Here is a 19,490-nt window from a genome sequence, read left to right as displayed (position 1 = left end):
GGAAGGTGTTAGGAATCATCCCTAAGAGGAGGCTCATATATAAATGACAGAGTCAGGACTTAACCCCCATCCCTCTATCTTCAATTGAAACTATTAGGAAACACCAAGTACTGCATGGTGAGCCTTTCCTTCCAAAAACTCCACTTGCAGCTCTTGCCAAAGCCTTTCCTCCTCCTCCTCCTCCACCTCCACCTCCTCCCCATTCCCAGGTAAATTCACAGGGGTTGGGAGAAGTGTGTATGTGGGGAAAGGTGGGGGTGGGGGGGTGGGCAACTAACCTTTGGCCACTTGTTTTGGGCATAAAGGAGAGTAAAGAAAAAAATGTCCCCAAAAGCCATTTAGAAACTTTCTGGAGAAGACCTCCAGACCTGACCCTCTTTTAAAGCGAGTTCAGCGGCCAGGTGGGGATTGTGCAGGGTCCCGCAGGGAGGATGGCGCCACCCTTAGGGATGTGGGGGAGGGGGACTAACTGCTCTGCCCAAGCAGGTGGGGAGAGTCTTCCGGGCCTGACTTCCAGAATATCAGACATGTCACCATGGCAGCTGACCCTGGAGACCCTAAAAGACAAAGTCTAGACCCTCTTTGACCGTCACAACTCACCGAGGCCCTGAGCACCTATCTGGAAAAAGGCAAGACTTGCCCGGGTTGCCCAGCCAGTGTTAACCTTCTGAGAGTCATGGCCCCTTCACGTATTTGGCAGACCTTCATGTACAGAGGCACTGAGTTAGCCTTCCGTTCCCCAGATTTTCCTGCGCTCTACAACCCCGTCCACCCACCCCAGAGCCACCAATCCCCGGGCACATGTGCCTGATACCTTTGATAGGGAATGTGGCTTTTACCGGGGTGTTTTCCCTTACAAGGGGCAGCTGCTTCTCCAGCATTAATTGGCCCAAGTGGCAAAACCTAAGGGTCTGGCCATGCGTCTCCACACTGGATCCTGAACTGAGCACACCCTCCTGGCTCCGGACCCGGCTCCAATCACAACCGAGGTCCCGGAGGTACTGATACATCCAGAAGCAGAGACTGGCGAGCCCGGGCCTCCATAAAGCAGAACTGACCTTCCCTGGGGGTCCTGGGGACAAGGACATTCGGAGTGCAGGGCTGTTACCAGGCCTCCGTCCACCATGGGTTCCTTTTCTGCAGGGGGAGGAGCAAAGGGCGAGTAGGTTTTCGGTTTTCTTTTTAATAGATTTCGATCGGCACAAACCCTTTCCAAGCGCAGTACTGCCCAAAGGTCCAATGAGCCTGACCGCCTTTTCTTCTACCCAACGGAGCGCCCCCCACTCTCAGCCTGGCGCTGGAAGGAAGGGGAGCCGCCTAGGCTGCGCCCGTCAGGGTGGTCCAACCGACTGGTTCCTATCCGAGAGTGGAGTTGTCACAGGGTGGGGTCTCTCTTCTACGACCTAACTAGCCCTCGATGTTTCCTGCTGGGTGCGGGTCTCTCTGTTCCTGTGTGTTCACCGACCACGTGCCTGTCTCTCCCGGATCCCGGGCCAAGGGGGAGGCCGCGGCCCATTCCTCCCGTCCCGCTCGGCCCGGCAAGGCCGGGAGAGGCGGTGGCGCCCGCCTGCGACGAGGACTCCGTCTCGGGAGTGAGGGGTGGAAGAACCGCCCCCCGGGCAGGGAAGTCCTACCGGCTGGGCGGGCTAAGCCGCTCCCTCCGGCAAAATGGAAACTCCTTGCTGGAGGAGTTCTGGGGCGGGTTTTTCTGGAGCCCGCTCCGACAGCGGGACCCAGACTCCCATGGAACTTCCGAAGCCCCAGGACCGTACGGTTTCTCCCGCCATGCCGGGGAAACCGACTCTCGGGGAGGTTGGGGGCCTTGTCCAGGGTTACACACTGGGAACTGGCCGCGCTGGGGTTTTAACCCAAATCGTTCAGCCTCCAAAAAGCCAGATTCTCTCTCTGACGTTCGCGCTGTGCCCTCAGGGCCGACGACTACGTCCCCTAACACCGCAGACGGACCGCCAAGGTGCCGTGCCACCGGCGCGACCGAAGAACCCGGACAGGGACCACACTTCCCGGGATGCGGCGGCGGGTGAGCGACGGGCTGGAGCCAGCTCGGGCTGTCACCGTGAGTCTCAGAGGAGCGGGGCACAACGGGGAGGGTGGCTAAGAACAGGGAGGGCGGGAGGGCGCCGCGACGTGGAGGGCCTGTGCGCTCCTGCCCCAGAAGCTCGGCCCGGACTGGGGGGCGGGGGTGCGCGCGCTGGCGGCCGGGGTTCAGAGGGCGGGATCCCGGCGAGGAGGGGCTCGTTGGAACGGAGGGAGAGCAGGGGGGATGTCGGGCCAGAGGACTAGATGTCACCCGCCTAGGACTCGAGTGCGCGCAGTAAAGGGGTCCCGGACCTGGAATCTCAGCCCCTTCCTGTCCTACACACGGCTGTGCCAAATGCAGCCGGGAGCCCCCTGAGCGTCCCTTGCCGACGTGGGAGACGGCCGGCCGCCCCGTCCTGGCCCTGTGGCCCTTCCTGCGCCCTCCTTTCCCCCCGCCCCTTGCCGCAGCGGTGACAAAACCCAGCTCCCGAACTGCTGTCTTGGTGCGCCCCCCACTGCCGACCGCCAGAGGCGGAAATCGCGGTGCGTCCCGCCATCCGCGCTGGTTCCAATCCCGCCACTCTGCCCAGGCGGCAGCTCAAAGCCCCATCCGGCCACCCCTCCGCCGGGGCAAGCAGCCGGCCTTTCCTCGGTGGAAAACCTCACCCGGTGCTTAGCGCCCACCAACTACTAAGCTGGACCCCAGGAGCAATAGGGAGCAGATCGGCGCCCCCGTAGCCTCGTAGCCTCGGCTTCCAGGGACCAGTCCTTGACCTTGCGCTGGGGAGGGGCTGGGGGGAAGAGCAGCTCCTTTGAAAGGGCGCGCGGAGCCCCTCCGCACCGCCAGCCGGTCGAGGGTCAGGGGAGGTGGCTGCCTCATGGATTCCCCTCGTCAGTCCGTCTGATCAACCACACTCCAACACAGGCGTTGACCTTATTTGCTGTGAAAGCTCATTGGGGAGCCCCTTGGACCCCTGTGTCCCTGCAGACCTCCATCCAGAGCCTCATTTAGTTCTGAGGCCCTTTTATAAACAACGTGACCTCCTGTCAACTCTTCTCAGATTCTCTTTGACAATGCTTCTGGAAGTTGGGTCCCTGCATCACCTGGGAACCTTTTAGAATGAAAAATTCTCAAACTTAATGAATTAGAAACTCGGTGGGGGAGGGGGGGGACAGCCATCTGTATTAACAAGCCCTCCAAGTGATCTTGGTGCACACCACTTCCGTTTTAGAACTGCTACCCTGCAGATTCATTTCATCGCCCTGTTTTCTAAATTATTTTTATTTATTTATTCATTTTAGAGGAGAGAGAGAGAGAGAGAGAGAGAGAGAAAGAAGAGGGGAAGAGCAGGAAGCTTCAACTCCCATATGTGCCTTGACCAGGCAAGCCCAGGGTTTTGAGCCGGCAACCTCAGCATTCCAGGTCGACGCTTTATCCACTGCGCCACCACAGGTCAGGCGCCTTGTTTTCTAAATTCCCATGATTCTCTACCATGCCTGGAATGGCTTCTTTAAGGTGTACCTTTTTTTTTTTTTTTTTTTTTTAATGTCTGATACAGAATTTTATGCCTCGGTTACGCATTTCACTCCCCCCTGTTCTTTCCACGTTATAACCCCCACGCCCCCCCTTGTGCATTATTACCTAAGGCCGTCAGGATCTCAGTTAGCTCCTCACTCGTCTCCTTCATCCACAAAGGATATGCCTCCCTCTGTGGGAAACTGCTCTGGAACAGAAGCAGCTGGAGCAGAGTGGGAAACGTGCCCTGCCCAGAGGTTTCTCTCACAAAAAGGAATTGGGGACCTTGAGATATGGTTGGCTTGCGACTCCAGCATGAAAAAAAAAGCAGATTTTCGCCTGACCTGTGGTGGCGCAGTGGATAAAGTGTCGACCTGGAAATGCTGAGGTTGCCGGTTCAAAGCCCTGGGCTTGCCTGGTCAAGGCACATATGGGAGTTGATGCTTCCTGCTCCTCCCCCCTCCTTTCTTGCAGTCTCTCTCTCTCCCTCTCTCTCTCCTCTCTAAAAATGAATAAATAAAGTAAAGTTAAAAAAAAGATTTAAAAAAAAAAAAAAAAAAAAGCAGATTTTCCATGTCTGGGAACCCCTATTCTGCCAGAGAACAGACAGAATGGAAAGAAGGGACCTGGGTACAAGGAAAGGGGAGGCATAGAAATAAGTCTTCTATGGGCTTCCCCAGGGCTGTGGGCAGGGACCCCAGGGGGTTCTGCCAGCACCTCCTGCCTGCAGACTCTCAGGTTTGAGATATATGTGTAAGTATTTTTCTTCTCTGCTATCTCAAGATGGTGATTTAAGCATCTGCTGTGGCTGCTTAAAAGCAAGCAGGTTCACTAGGAGCCAAAACGGCCTGAGCTATGTGGCTATAGATATAGATGCTTTTTCATTCTATCTGCTTTTCCTAGTATCAGACATATTCTGGGATATTATTTAATAAGTTAAATTTACAGCTAATGCTATAAATTAGGCAGCATGAGGCCAAGGTGCCACCAAGAATACCCACAAATATAGACAGCTATACCTTCTGTGCACTGGGTACTGTTCTAAACACTTTGCTGATATTATATCACTAAACCCTCACAATTCCAGGAGTAAGGTGAAGAAACCAGTCGAAAAGGGGGTTAGAAGCTTACTTAAGTCATACAACCTGTTAGTGGCGGTGATGAGATTTCATCTCAGCAGTGTAATGTCAGGGGCTAGGTTCCTACTCCCAGGTGTCCCCAAACTACGGCCCGCAGGCCACATGCAGCCCCCTGAGGCCATTTATCTGGCCCCCCACCGCACTTCCGGAAGGGCCACCTCTTTCTTAATTTTTATTTTATTTATTCATTTTAGAGAGAAGAGAGAGAGAGAGACAGGGGGGAGGAGCTGGAAGCATCAACTCCCACATGTGCCTTGACCAGGCAAGCCCAGGGTTTCGAACCGGTGACCTCAGCATTTCCAGGTCAACGCTTTATCCACTGTGCCACAACAGTTCAGGCCTGGGCCACCTCTTTCATTGGTGGTCAGTGAGAGGAGCACTGTATGTGGCGGCCTTCCAACGATCTGAGGGACAGTGAACTGGCCCTCTGTGTAAAAAGTTTGGAGACCCCTGCTTAGACTATGAAAGCTAACAGGCCATGCCCTGTGAGCTCACAGAATTGATTTCTTTTCCAAAGGTGGCCTACACTAGTCGTAGCTCTGAGTACTGCAACTTCACCAGGCATTCATACTACTCTTCTCAACAATAGTTAACAGTTGTATGGACTTTTAAAATTCTGGTAACATTTTCACACCCACTGTCTTATTGGATACCATAATCCTGTGTAATAGGAAGAACAACTCTTAATATAATCCCCTTTTTACAGGTGAGAAAACTGAGGCCCAGACAGGCTAAGTGTCTCCCCCAAAACACTTTGCTAATGAGTGGCAGGGAAAAGCAAGGAACAGTGTTACTCCTTCTGACATCTTTGTCTTTGTTCCTTTTCTTTTCTTTCATTCTCACATGTTCATGTGTCATCATTTTAATTCTTGACATCTCTCTATTCCTTTAGGTTGCTCCGAAGGACTTCTCTGTTCTGCGTTGTCTTTGCTCCTCCCAGGTCCCTAATGAGTTAGAAAAGGCCAGAGCTTTTCTTTCCCCTTTCCATTTGAGGAAGCCAAGATTCAGAGAACTCAGAGGACCTGACCAAGGTCACGGAGACACAATAAGGATCAAAGTCTCAGACTCTTCACAGGCAAGGATATTAATTTTGTAGAGAATTCTACAGAATGAATGAATTATTCTGAGTTGCTGCCCCATCCTTACAGCCTAGTAATACTAACATATGCATAAAGGCTGACAGTTGCAAAATCTCACTGACAATTTAAAAGTATACATAATACGATGAGCTGTTAATGTAACTTTTTTATTATAATGGACTTAAAGTTGTTTTATAGCTTCCATTATTGGCAATATGTCAACTTTGGAATGTTTTCCTAATTATTCTGCAGTCAGCCTTACTGTTCTTGGAAAGAATTAGAAGAGGAAAAAGGACACTCTTTTAAAAAATGAGCATGAAAAAGGCCAAAGGAACCCAGATCCAGGATGTTAACTGCCCTGATCTTAGACCCTCAGAAACAAGTCTGCACTTTCAAAAGTGGCAACAGTCAAGCCATGATTTTAATCCTAGATGTGACCCATCAACAACTGAAGAGCCCAATTACCTCCAAAAACTGACCAATTTTCCTTTTATTAGAACCTTCTTTCCATCATGATCTTCATCTTTTCCCAACACAGGCGATTGGAAAGGAAAAACCCTGCGTGCTCAGGTCTAAGCTGAGAGCACGGTATGCCCACTCTCATCCAAGCTTCACCACAGTCCTTAAAGGGAAGTATGGATATCCCATTTTACAGATGAGGAAACTGAGGCATGAAGGGATTAAGCACCTGGCATGGGGTCACACAGGTAGTAAGTAGGAGAGCCAGGGGGGAGGGAGGGGGGGAGACCCAGGCTTGTAAATACTAAATTTTACTTCCAATAGCTATGAATGTTTTCTCTGTATAGACTCTGAGACTTTCTTTTCTTCCCTTTGCTATTGTTTTTTTTTTTAAATTTGTTTATTGATTTGAGAGAGAGAGAGAGGAAGGGAGAGACAGACAGACTGAAACATCGATCTGTTCGTGTATGTACCTGACAGGGGATCAAACCGGCAACCTTTGCATTTTTTTATTTATTTATTCATTTTAGAAAAGAGAGAAAGAGGGGGAGAGAGAGGAGCAGGAAGCATCAACTCCCATATGTACCTTGACCAGGCAAGCCCAGGGTTTCGAACTGGCAACCTCAGCATTTCTAGGTCGACGCTTTATCCACTGCGCCACCACAGGTCAGGCCTGCTATTGTTTTTTATTTTAATTTTTTTCAGTTACAGTTTAGTTTATATTCAATATCATTTTGCATTAGTTTCAAATGGTCGAACAATCACACTGTACACAGCACAGTCATTAGACAATTATATACTTTACAAAGTGGTTCCCTCCATATTTCAAATACCCACCCGGCACCATAGTTATTACTTTATTATTGACTCTATTTCCTGTGCTGTATTCTACATCCCCTTCACTGTTTTGTAACTACCAATCTGTACTTCTCAATCTCTTCACCTTTTCCACCCGGTTCCCCAAGCCGCCTCCCCTCTGGCCCTCCTCAGTCTGTTCTCTGTATCTTTGGGGACTCTAAGATTTTCTGGTCCGGCAGGAGCAGAGCAGTGAGCAGTTGATCTGGAGTGCAGCGAGGCCTGGAGGGAGAGAGACAGATCCCAGGGACCTTTGGGAAGCTAGAAAATGATCAGTAACTGCTGGGAGAACAGCATCAATGATGGGGAGCACTCCTGAACTTGTCCAGCCAACATTTCTGGAACTTCAAAACCAGTGGTGACAAGGTAAGAGCATGCACTCGGGAACCAGACAGACTTGAGCTTGAACCCCAGCTCTGGCACTTACTAGCCTGAGACTTTGAGCAGAACAAAGCTGCAGGATGTCAGATCTAAGTCGCAGCTGTCAGGGGATAATATGAAGCCTGCCGCTTGGAGCTGTTCTACAGATTTAATGAGATGCCAGATGGGAAAGGCCCAGCACAAGGTCCAGCCCCCAGTGGGTCCTAAGCAAACGCTAATTCCCCATTGTCCCACCTGGGCAGTGTCCCTGCTTCACCCTACTGTGTCTCTGATCCTCCTTTCTCAACATCATACTCTTGATGAGTGAGAACCACAGTGACTCTGAAGTAAAGAAGAATGGTACCAGGGGACCAATACATGTGTGCCCCCCTCCCTACATGGTGGTATCAGCTCCCAGAAATAAGTAAGTCCGTAGCAAAACTAGGGTGCATTCATGCATTTGTTGGAGTCCACCAAATATGGAGATGGTAAATGCATAGCGGAAATAAAGAATTACCTGGCTGGCAGCTTTGCAGTGCCATCATAGATGGTATCCATGATCCTCTGTCCTTTCTGTACCTTTATTTACTGCGATCTGGGATAGTGAAAAGATAATCAGGATATAACCAGTATAGTCATGGAATGGTCCCTTTATGGTAGAGTAAAGGCATAGGCAGGTGACCCACAAATAATGGTAGGATACCATTACTGCCCTCGTAACTGGAGTAACAATTTAGCTTAATAGTTCAGGGCACAGACTTTAGTTAGACTGCTTGTCAGCTCTGTCACTCACTATACTAGCTACGTGAGGTTGGGCTGTCAGTAGAAATGTCATACAGCAATTTCTAGATGCCTTCTTTAGAAGACAGAAATGTACACAGATAGGCAAATGTAGGTTTACAGTTGTCTGTATAGTAAATTATACAATAATAAATAAATAATAATACAAGAATCAACTGTGTTTCACAGACAACTATAAACTACTTTTGTGCACCCTTGCACAGGGTTGTGGTTTTTGGGGGTTTTTTTATTATTGTTCTTTGTTTTTGTTTTTCAAATTGTTCCTCTGTCCTGTTGCCTGGAGCTTGTCTACTGACATCCTGGACCTACACATGGCAGAGCAACAGGGAGAAGAAGCCTGGGTCTCCGATGTCATGGAGCAGTACACCAGAAGGTCCAAAGGCCTACGAGAGAATGGGAAATTAAGAAGTCACGCTTTCCAAATTAAAAGCAGAGAGTCAGAAAGAGGAGAGAGAGAGAGGGAGAGAGAGGGAGAAAGAGAACACTAAGAAAATGTAAATGTCCTCAAGTTTTTCTGGGTGGTGATAAAAGTGTGTGTGTGTGTGTGTGTGTGTGTGTGTGTGATATTTTCCACTGACAAATTATACAACATCTTGATAGAACTTCAGGGTACACTAAACCTTTTTCCAGGCAGGCAGCTGAACCAAAGAAAACATTGCTAGAGCACAATCCATGACCTAATTATTTTTACATGTACAATATGTCACTTTTTTAAAATAAAAAAAAATCATTTTACCTGACAGTGCTATCACCTAAGTGAGATATTACTGAGGGACCGCAACGGAGGCAACTGAAAACTTTTTCTGGAGATAGAAAGAAAATGAACCAGCCTTCACAGAAAAGCAATTGAAAAAAAACCCAGCGAGCTCTTCTATTTCTATTTCTGTTCTCAATTTGCTGTGAGACCTTAAGTGAGCCATTAAACCTCTTGGACCTTATTAAAATGGGGTGGTAATTTCATGTAGAGTGGGTATTGTTGAGCCTTCTTGATTGCAAATCCAAATTGAGCTTCTCCCACACACAAAAATATAGCTTTTGTAAGCAGTTCACTTACTGCGGGGAAATAAGAGGAGATGTCTGAAAAGCGTAATCTGGTAGAGATAGATATCCCACGTGCTAACAACAGAAATGCCTCAAACTTTTATTTCCTTGATGGAGAGACATCAGGGTCTCTGGCTTCTTTTACATGCTTTAGTCTCGGGTGAGAAGTGCCTCTAAGTAAAATAAGAAACAATTTCAGCAGTATTTCTCCTTTCCCACACCAGTTATTATCTCTAACAACTCATTTTCCATCCATCGTGGTTCCCTGTACTGGTTTTATGATAGGGAGTCTCCACCACTGTAGGCCCTCTGCTAGTTTAGCCAATTCTTTCTGGCTCCCCAGTTAAAAATGGGCACAGAACTCAGAATTATGACAGGGCTGGCACTGTGACGTGGTTGTTACTTTTTTGGTCTCCAGCCACCCTATATTTGGCAAGTTTGAAGGTTTGGGAACATTCCCCGCATGGCTAGATGTATGGATTTGCAATGGGATTGGATTAGCTAGATGCATGCGTTTCTGGTGGGATCAGATTAGCACATTCAAGTATAATTGCTCTAATGGCCAGGTCCATTTTCAGACTGCACATGAGGATGAGGAACAGCTGCCCACAATTCTATGAAGTTCCCAAAAGTAAGACACATGCCACCCCCTTAAGGCATTTCTCCATTCTGTAGAGGCAAGGGAAGCCTGGTTGGTCTGACCGATGACTAGGTCAAAAGCCCAGGTCACGATCATGTGCAATGTCTTTGGCCACTGGCTATGTTTTATTGAGGTCCCTTGGGCAGTCAGGAGAATGGGCCAATGGTCAGGCAAGCAGACTTTATTCCTGCCCCTGCCACTACCTGACTGAGTGACCTTGGACAAGTCACTTTATTCCTCCGGGCCTTCCTCAGCAAGTAGAGTACCAATCCCAACTCTGCCACACACTGGATGACCTTGGCAATTCACAGCAGCAGGTGTCAGAGGAAGTAAAGGGGTTTGGTGTTTTGGACACACTCACCATAGCATTCTGTGCCTCCAGCAGGAGACAAATACCGACGCCTACCAGAGCACCCTGATAGCAGCAATGAGAAAGATGGCCTTGGTCATGTCAGAAACTCAGCAGACTGGGAAGGCCGATTCTCAACTCCAGTGATAGTGTTGCCAGACATTTCATTTTCAATATTTTTACATATTGGCAACTAATCTGAATTGCTATAAAATTCTGTTTGATCAATGACTCTAGGCCAGAAGTGGCCTACTGGGGCAACAGAAGTTCTGCAGTCTACTGATCCAAGGACAAGCCGAGCTTGCTGGGACCCTGGTTCTGAAGGGTGAGTGCATTGTCCCCTATGTGTCCTAGCCAAGGCTGGGCTGGCTGGTCGGCACTTAACAGGCCGGCTGCTTCTACCCCAGCCTCAGTTTTCCCAGCGCACCTGAAGGGGTATAGGTAAGTCTGGGCCTCTTCTCCTCTACCCACAGGTGGGCCTGCCTGTCACGGGAGAAAAAAGGAGTGCCTAGCAGGCAGGGGCCAGCCCTCAGGGCATTCCCACACGGGCTGTGGGTCCGCAGCCTCCTGAGGCCAGCCACACCTGAGACACAACTCCTGGGTCCAGCCATATCTGGGAAACGGGAACTGCAAGCTGCAAACAGCGCCGCCAGCAGGTGCAGGGTGACGGGGCTGCCTGCTTGGAGCCTGTGACACCACACAGCGGCACCTGCGGAGAAACCCCAGGGACGCGACTCCCCGCCCCTGCGGGAGGGGCAGCGGAGGGGCGGGGCCTGAGCTGCGGCCTGGGGGGGGGGGGTCCCGAAACAAATAGCACGTATTCGGTGGGAGGAAATTCGACCTTCGAGGAGCAGTGGAAGTCCACTCCTGCTTGAGTTTTTAAAATGGCTTCTCCATCTACTGAGAAAGGGCTCCAGGTGGCGGTGTCCGGCCCCGCGCGTTGTGGGGAGCCCTGCAGACACCCCGCCCGGGGGTCCTCTGACCCACAGCAGGCCTCCCAGACGTCGCGTTCCCACGGGGTCCCCTCACCTATCCCAGGCCTGCTCGTAGGCGCAGCTTTGTCAAGTTCAAATTTAAAAGCCTATTTTCTATATCATTCAGTTTGGGAAAAAACTTTTAAAGACGGAGGACAGCTTTTAAGGACACTGTCACGCTCACACTGCTGATGAGATTTTAAAAAAAGACTAAACCTCTTTGGAGGCAATTTTGACATTTATAAACTTCCAGTTATTATTCCATTTGTCCCCACAATCTCACTTCAATTTTCCCCCCTACACAATGCGTTAAAAATATTTATTGCAACATTTTAGTGATAATTGAAAAAGTGGAAATAACCCAACTGTTCAACATATAAATAAAATAGTTAAATAAGTAATGAATATATATGTTGAGGAAATATATTAAAGACCTGTTTGTTCACAGGCAAACATAGGTTTAAGTTTACCTTAAATGAAAAAAAAAGTTGTAAAAACAATAGTATATATGGTATCATTTCACATTTGTTAAAATGCAAGAAAAAATTGTGTCTGCAACTCACTCAGGTATGATTAATGACCTTTCATTTTGTGGATGATTATATAGGAAATATATGTATACTTTATATGCACATACATCTGGAGGAATTTGTATCAAATGTTACATTGTTTATCTTTGGGGTGATAGTGAGAGGGGACTGTGGGGAACATTAACTTGCCACATTGTATATTTTTCAAAATTAGCTTCCTTTTTAAATAATCATGCATTAGTTCTGTATTTCACACACACACACACACACACACAACAATAAGGTTTTAAAAAATCATACCCCTTCCCCATCTCAAGACCACAGATAATTATCACTTGTCTACTCTCTGATCTTTTTATTATTATGTTAATTTGCCCTTCATCCATTTCTCCCTGAACTGTATCCAAGAAACTTGCATTCTTTCCAACTTACAAATTGCCTGTTTTGTATGTGCAAGCAGCTTTTACATACTTTCAACCAAAAGAATGAAAGAAGTGAGAATATTACTTCCCCTTAATCTGTTCATACAATTCAAATAAAATATTGCATACAGTATTGTTTTGGCCCTTGAAAGCTTTGCAAAGTTTTAATTCATTACTTCTCAAGTTCTGTGTAGATGTGGTCTGTCTGTCCTCTAGCTGCTCAAATTCTCTCTCAATGCAGCAAACCATGAGAGCAACTCTTTAAAACAGGATTTTTTTCCTGTTTAATCCAGAATGGCTTCATATTTTATGGAGGAAAAACCTTGGAAAGTAGAACAAGATTTTCAGGGACAGAAATTGGAGTGGAATGGGTACTCTTGGCTGAAGAAGGGACACTGTGAAAGAGGCTGGGAGGGGACTGTACTTTGGGACATAGGCTATAATTCGGGGACTGTTTAGATCAGTCTGAATGTTGTCTCAGAAATATGAGCTTAGTTCAGACTATGAGAAATAAGCATGGCCACACTTCAAACAAGCAGAAATGAAGGGGTTGTCTGGCATTTAAAAATATTCATATAGAAAAATGGCACCCAACAGCAATAAACAGATGATCCACCTCCACCAAGACATCTGGTATTTTATTTATACATGAAACAATGTCGTGTTTCTTTAGGCAAAATCTCAGAATATTCCAGGCTCACACTCACACACGTAACTCAAGACTTTTGCTCAGACCTCTGACATTCTTTTTTTTTTTTATTTTTTTTATTTTTTACAGAGACAGAGAGTGAGTCAGAGAGAGGGATAGACAGGGACAGACAGACAGGAACGGAGAGAGATGAGAAGCATCAATCATTAGTTTTTCATTGCGCATTGCAACACCTTAGTTGTTCATTGATTGCTTTCTCATATGTGCCCTGACCGCGGACCTTCAGCAGACCGAGGACTTTTGCTGGAGCCAGCGACCTTGGGTTCAAGTTGATGGGCTTTTGCTTAAACCAGATGAGTCCACGCTCAAGCTGGCGACCTCGGGGTCTCGAACCTGGGTCCTCTGCATCCCAGTCCGATGCTCTATCCACTGCGCCACCACCTGGTCAGGCCCCCTGACATTCTTTTCTAAAAAAAATAAAAGGGGGGGGGTTTCTTGCTCTGGCCAGATAGCTCAGATGGTTAGTGTTGCCCCAAAATACAGAGGTTGCTGGTTTGATCCCCGGTCAGGGCACATACAGGAACAAATCAATGTTCCTCTCTCTTTCTCTCTCCCCTCCTAGCTCTCTAAAAGCAATAAATTAAAATAATAAAAACAAGTTTTCTTTTAATTTATTGATTTGAGAGAGAGAAAAACATCTATTTGTTGTTCCACTTATTTATGCATACATTGGTTGATTCTTGTATGTGCCCCGACCCGGGATTGAACCTGCAACCTTGTCATCAGGATAGTGCTTTAACCAACTGAGCTACCTGGCCAGGACTTGAGGCAACCACTAATATAATTTCTGTATCCTAAGGTTTATCTTTTCTGGACCTTTCAGATAATTAGAATCATATAACAGGTAGTCTCTGTGTCTGACTTCTTTCACTTAGCATAAAATTTTAAATTCATCCATGATGTAGCATACATTACTAGTTCAATACTTTCTGTTTTATCATAGTAAATCAGAACGATTTCTGCCATGCCGATAAAAATTATATGTATGTAAGAATTAGTAATATGTAATTAATTAAAGCTATTAGTCTAGACATTGGGATAAGTGCTTTATTTGTATCATAGAACTTAAAACTTCACAACAGTCTTATGGACTATCTACATGATATCATTATAACCATTATTGAGTTTTAAAAAATACAAAAACTAAATTTTAGAAATGTGAACAGACTTGCCCAAGGCCACAAAGCAAGGAGGTGGCAGAGTGGTGGTCCCACTCTAAGTCTGTGTGACTCCAAAGCTAAAGCTAGAGTCGCCTTGAACTTCAAAATTTACAAGGGTCTTCACGTTCTGGACTCTTCCATCATCTCAGCATTTCCAGGTTGACACTTTATCCACTGCGCCACCACAGGTCAGGCAACTCTTCCATCATCACGAAAACAAAACCCAGGAAAGTGTTCAAAGTAACCTCGCCAAACAGATGGAGAAAAATGGCCAGTGTTCTGTCAATAGTACATCTCCACTCATCCGTAAGGAACTGTTACTCCGCCATTTTCTCCATACCTGATGCTGCCCTTGTTCTGAGGACATCCAGTGCCCTCAGGAAAAGCTGATGGCATGAAGGACTCGGTTCTGCTGGACTAGGATGTCTGGTCTCTGCAGAGGTCGCCTTGAGTCCTGGCTAGGCAGCCCAGGGAGGGAGGCTGGACTTGACCCATCACCTGTCTAACAGGGTGACCATGTAGGGAAAACCCCTCTTGTGATCCACGCCCCCTAGAGTTTTTAGGTAGGATCATGGAAGCATGCTGTAACATGAGGATGGGCCATTCCAACCCACCACCCAGTGGTGCCTGAGGGGACTGTTCTGCTTGCAGAGGCAGAGAAAGATTCCTAACGAAAACCCCAGTAGTTATTTAAGGTAGTCAGACCTCTTCAAGGTTTTACAATGAACCCCAGGCCCCACATTTATGATGAGTCTCAGGCTGGAGACCCTCACCTTCAAACATGGGTTATTGGTATGAATATATTAATGATATTTGTTTTAGTAATAATAAATACTGCAACAAGTCACACTCCAAATCTGTCCTGTTATTTCTGAAATACACCTGAGCCACTCTCATTAGTCACAGGAGGAAGGGCCTTCAGAGTGACAGCCAGCCCCCCGAAGATGTCAGGGGGACCTCAGTGTTCTGTGAGGGGGGGAAGGGGAAGAGGCCAGGGCTCTAGTCCCCTGAAAAGAGCCAGGAGGAGCAAGTACTCAGATAAATAAACCCCATCCAGACTCAGCAGCAGCTAACTTAGATAAGGGTGATTCTCTTTCATTGTACTTTATTGTCTGTGTATTTGTAACGACCTTTTACAGCACCATTTATTTGTTGAATAAAAATAGCTATTTGCTGGCGTCAGATGTCAGGACAGCGACTCCCCTTAGGGGGCAGTGAGGTGCTGGCCATGTTCGGATTCTTGATCTGTGGCTATACACAGGTGTGTTCACTTTCTCATATTGTGACAATCTTATGATTTATGCACTTTTTTTGTAAATAGCATTTCAATTAAATTTATCCAAAAAGGCATGAATAAAAAATAAATACTTCAGGATAAAAAGAGCCCTAGCACAGTGCCAGCCGTATAGTAGATGGACGTCACATACATTCATGGAATAAATGACTTCATTTGATCCTATCATGTAGGGAAAGCAAAGGTGAATAGTATTGTTACTTTTGCCATCATTAACCTTTCTTCACAGATTAGAAGTCGTTCAGGAGGTTGCCCTCACGAGGTTGCCCTCGTGAGGTTGGTCAAATGGAAGAACCGGAGCTTTGGTCCTTCTCCCGGAGATAGAAGAAGAAGGACACAGTCCCCTTTGGCTTTTGTGACTGTACAGGCCAGCCAGACCCAGCCTGGGTGAGGGAGACCGATGGAGGAAGCCGGAGTCCCTGAGACAGCTCCCAGGACACAGCCCCAGGTGCCCAGGTCGGGAGGAGGTCTCACCGTGCAGGCCCAGGCCACAGGGTCCCTGCTCTCCCTCTGGCTTTGGGTTCTCCCGGTCACTTGGCAAGCCAGGTTGGTCTTCCTGGCCGTGTCCACTCATGGGTCCTTGTGTCCCTCTACAGACGCCTACCCAGGCTCCGCGCCCTGGTCCCCCACTCTGAGCGACGGTGCCCTGTGACCTGCCCCCGAAAAGAAGACCCAGTTTCTCATAGGGTGTGTTGGTGGCAGGAGGAAATGCAAAAATGTGAGACCAGGACATGTTTTTCTTATTTGAACCACAAACAAAAGCCTTTTACAGGGGGCGGGGCTCCTCTTTACCTGGACTTAACTGTACAACCCACCTGTGCACCTGGTTCAGAGTGGAGGGGGGGCTCCTGAGTCACGGGAGGGCCTCTGCTGCCCAGATGTGGAACCTTGCACAAGTCACTGATCCTCTGCCTCAGTTTCCTCATCTGTCAAGTTGTAATAACAACAGCACCTGATTTATAGGAGGCTTGTGAGGATTCAATGAGAGAAGCTCTACAAAACATAGCACCTACAACACAGGAGGTGCCGGACAATTCTTCCTTTCCCCTCCCCTGACCTTTAGCCAAACTGAGTTTGTGCTTGTTCCCAGCATGCTCCTTGACCTCTAGGCCCAGGACAAGCACCCAGCCTCCTCACTGCCCCAACCAGACTCACACACTCACATACTCTTAAGACACTCTTCATGCTACTCTGTCCCTGACTTCTTATTACCTCAGTCTGCAGTGCAATCGCTGGTGCAGTCACCCCATCTTTCTCTCACACACAAAACCACACATGCGCACACGTACCGACCACTAAGTCTCCTTGAGGATAAGTGCCCCCTCTCAGAAGCAGTGCCTAGCATGGAGCCTGGCTGGCTCAATAAATGTCTGCTCCAGGGTTGTAGGGAGAGAAGGCCTGCTCCACCTCCAGCCTCCTCCTCTCATTCCCCACTCCACAGCCCCTTCCCCCTTCCCTGCAGCTGGTGGTGCTAAATACTCAGCCTCCACCCCTCCCCCCAACTCAGAAGCCATATTCACCCTAGCCGTGGTGACAGGTTGATGACTCCTATAACAGGCCCCTTTCCTCCCCTGGGGGGTTCCTGCCTGCACGGAGCCTGGTGGAGGGGCCACCAGCAGGGCCGGAAACCTGGGGAGAACGTCTCTGGCTACCAATGACTTCTGCTACTAGAATTGGTGTTTTTCTACAGTTACAACCTTCCCTCCTTCATTACATCTCCTATGTGCCCGAGGTAGTAAATACCAGGGATATGCATTACATTTCCCATAACTTACTTTCAATGATCAGAAAAGCGTCTATTAATAGACCCGCTGCTGGCAGGGACTGTGGCTCTGAAGCTCAGAATGAGGCTTCTAGAGCAACGGCTACCTGCTTAGCTCAGAGATGCCCACCTCCCCAGCTTCCCTCCTCTGGGCCGCTGTCTCTACAGCGCATCAACAGGACGCAGCAGCAGCAGTCAGCAGTTGAAAATGTGGTCCCCGGACCCAATGCCTGGGTTCAAGCCTGGCTTTGCCACTTAGCAGCTAGAGGACCTTGGGTAGATTACTAAATGTTGTTGAGCCTCTGATTCCCCATCTGTGAGATGGGGACAGTGAGAACAGCAGTTCCTGGAGTTCTTTGGCAAATGAAATGAGTTAATATTTGTAAAAACGATTAGCACTCTGTAAGCATTTTTAATGAGTGATTTTTGTCCAATACCTAAAGGTTAATACATCTAGAGACCCTGACTACTAAGGGCTTAGCTAGCCTTAAATGGCAGTAACCGATTCTAGAGAGAGACTAAGGATGCCCGTGGTAATATACTGTACGGATCGTCCAATTTCACCTTGTTCTTATTATTGATATTCTATCAAGTCTGATAGAACTATCCTTAGGAATTAACCAGTTTCTCTCAATCTTTACGTTTCTTCATTTGTGTTTTATGAGCACCCATTCAGGAAGAAAATCTCAAAAGAAAGAGGAAGGAAGAAAGGGAGGAAAGAAGGCAGAAAGGAAAAGGGAAGAGAAAGAATCTGGTTGAGATGGTAGGATTGTGGTAAAATTCTCATTTTAAATTTTCTTATTTAAAAAGTCTTGTTTCATTATTTTCCATTAACATAATAATAATAATAATAATAATAATAATAAAATCTTCAAGAAATTATGCCACACTCATACTTCCCTGGACCTTGCAGTTTTCGGAACCCCTAGGTAAGAAGAGGTAGCTCAGAGTCAGGTATGCTGGGTCTCAGAACTAGAAGGCAGAGATGAACTAGGACCCCTTACTGGATAAGAATCTGCCTAACAGCATCCTAGAGACCAACCCTCATCTCAGTGTTTGTCATAGGTCCTCCACTCCCTGATACACCCAATAGCATAGGCTGCACAAAGCTCGTCCATTTCCCAATTCAAGGCCAGGTATGCCAAGAAAGGAACTTTCTTTTGCTGAAGGCTGCAGGAAAAGGTGTCACCTGGATCCTCCTCCCCTAGCATCTATGTCACACAAACACACACACACATGCACACGCACGCACACGCACTTATCTTAGATTAGTGTGTCTAAAGGTTTGGTATGACCTTGGAGCTACATGCTTGTTCAAAGGCTTCATGAAGGGTTGCAGTGGGGGTTCAAGATAGCCCTGAGAAGACGTTCATGGTCCAGATGTCCAGAGAGGCCACAAGAAGAGGGACCCCTCCATCCTGCTCCCCAGGTTCTGGGAAACTCTACAAAGATCATTTATTTCAAGCAAAGCACTCTACTCCCCCCTCCCCTCGCCCCCAGAAATGCCTGCCTCACAGAGATCCACACTGGTGGTTCTAGTAGAGAGTTCAGAGATGCTGCTCACAGCCTATGGTAGGGGTCCCCAAACTTTTTACACAGGGGGCCAGTTCACTGTCCCTCAGACCGTTGGAGGGCCAGACTATAAAAAACTATAAACAAATCCCTATGCACACTGCACATATCTTATTTTAAAGTAAAAAAACAAAACAAAATGGAAACAAATATAATATTTAAAATAAAGAACAAGTAAATTTAAATCAACAAACTGACCAGTATTTCAATGGGAACTATGCTCCTCTCACTGACCACCAATGAAAGAGGTGCCCCTTCCGGAAGTGCGGTGAGGGCTGGATAAATGGCCTCAGGGGGCCGCATGAGGAGGCCCACGGGCCATAGTTTGGGGACTCCTGGCCTATGGTGTACAAGATGCGCTCCACGGCAAAGAATTATCTGGCTCAAAATGTCACTACTGTCTAGGTTGAGAGATCCTGACCTAAACCAAACCCCCAGTGCCCGGGAGGAAGTTCAGAATTCCTCCAGCGTCTTCAGCAGAGGGCCCACTGGAGCATGGGGGGGGGAGCCCACGAGGACCCTTTCTCAGGCCCAGCGGGGAGGTCCCAGATGACTCCTTCCTCCTTCTGCTCTGCCTCCAGAACACAGAACCCCGGCATCTGAGAAGATTAAATAAAGCCCGTGATTCCCAGCCCGCAGGCTGCCTGCCCCTGCCCCTCATGTCCTATTTCCCTCCCGCAACCCCTCACTCTTGGAGCACAGTTGGAAATTTGAATTGCAGTCTTTACTGTCCAGCCCTCAAAGGCTGGGCCTGCTTCCTCTCCCAGGGACAAAGTCTCCTCAACGTCCTG

Source organism: Saccopteryx bilineata, chromosome 7 (genome assembly GCF_036850765.1).
Source record: "Saccopteryx bilineata isolate mSacBil1 chromosome 7, mSacBil1_pri_phased_curated, whole genome shotgun sequence".
Classification (NCBI taxonomy): Eukaryota; Metazoa; Chordata; class Mammalia; order Chiroptera; family Emballonuridae; genus Saccopteryx; species Saccopteryx bilineata.
This window is presented reverse-complemented; position numbering follows the sequence as displayed.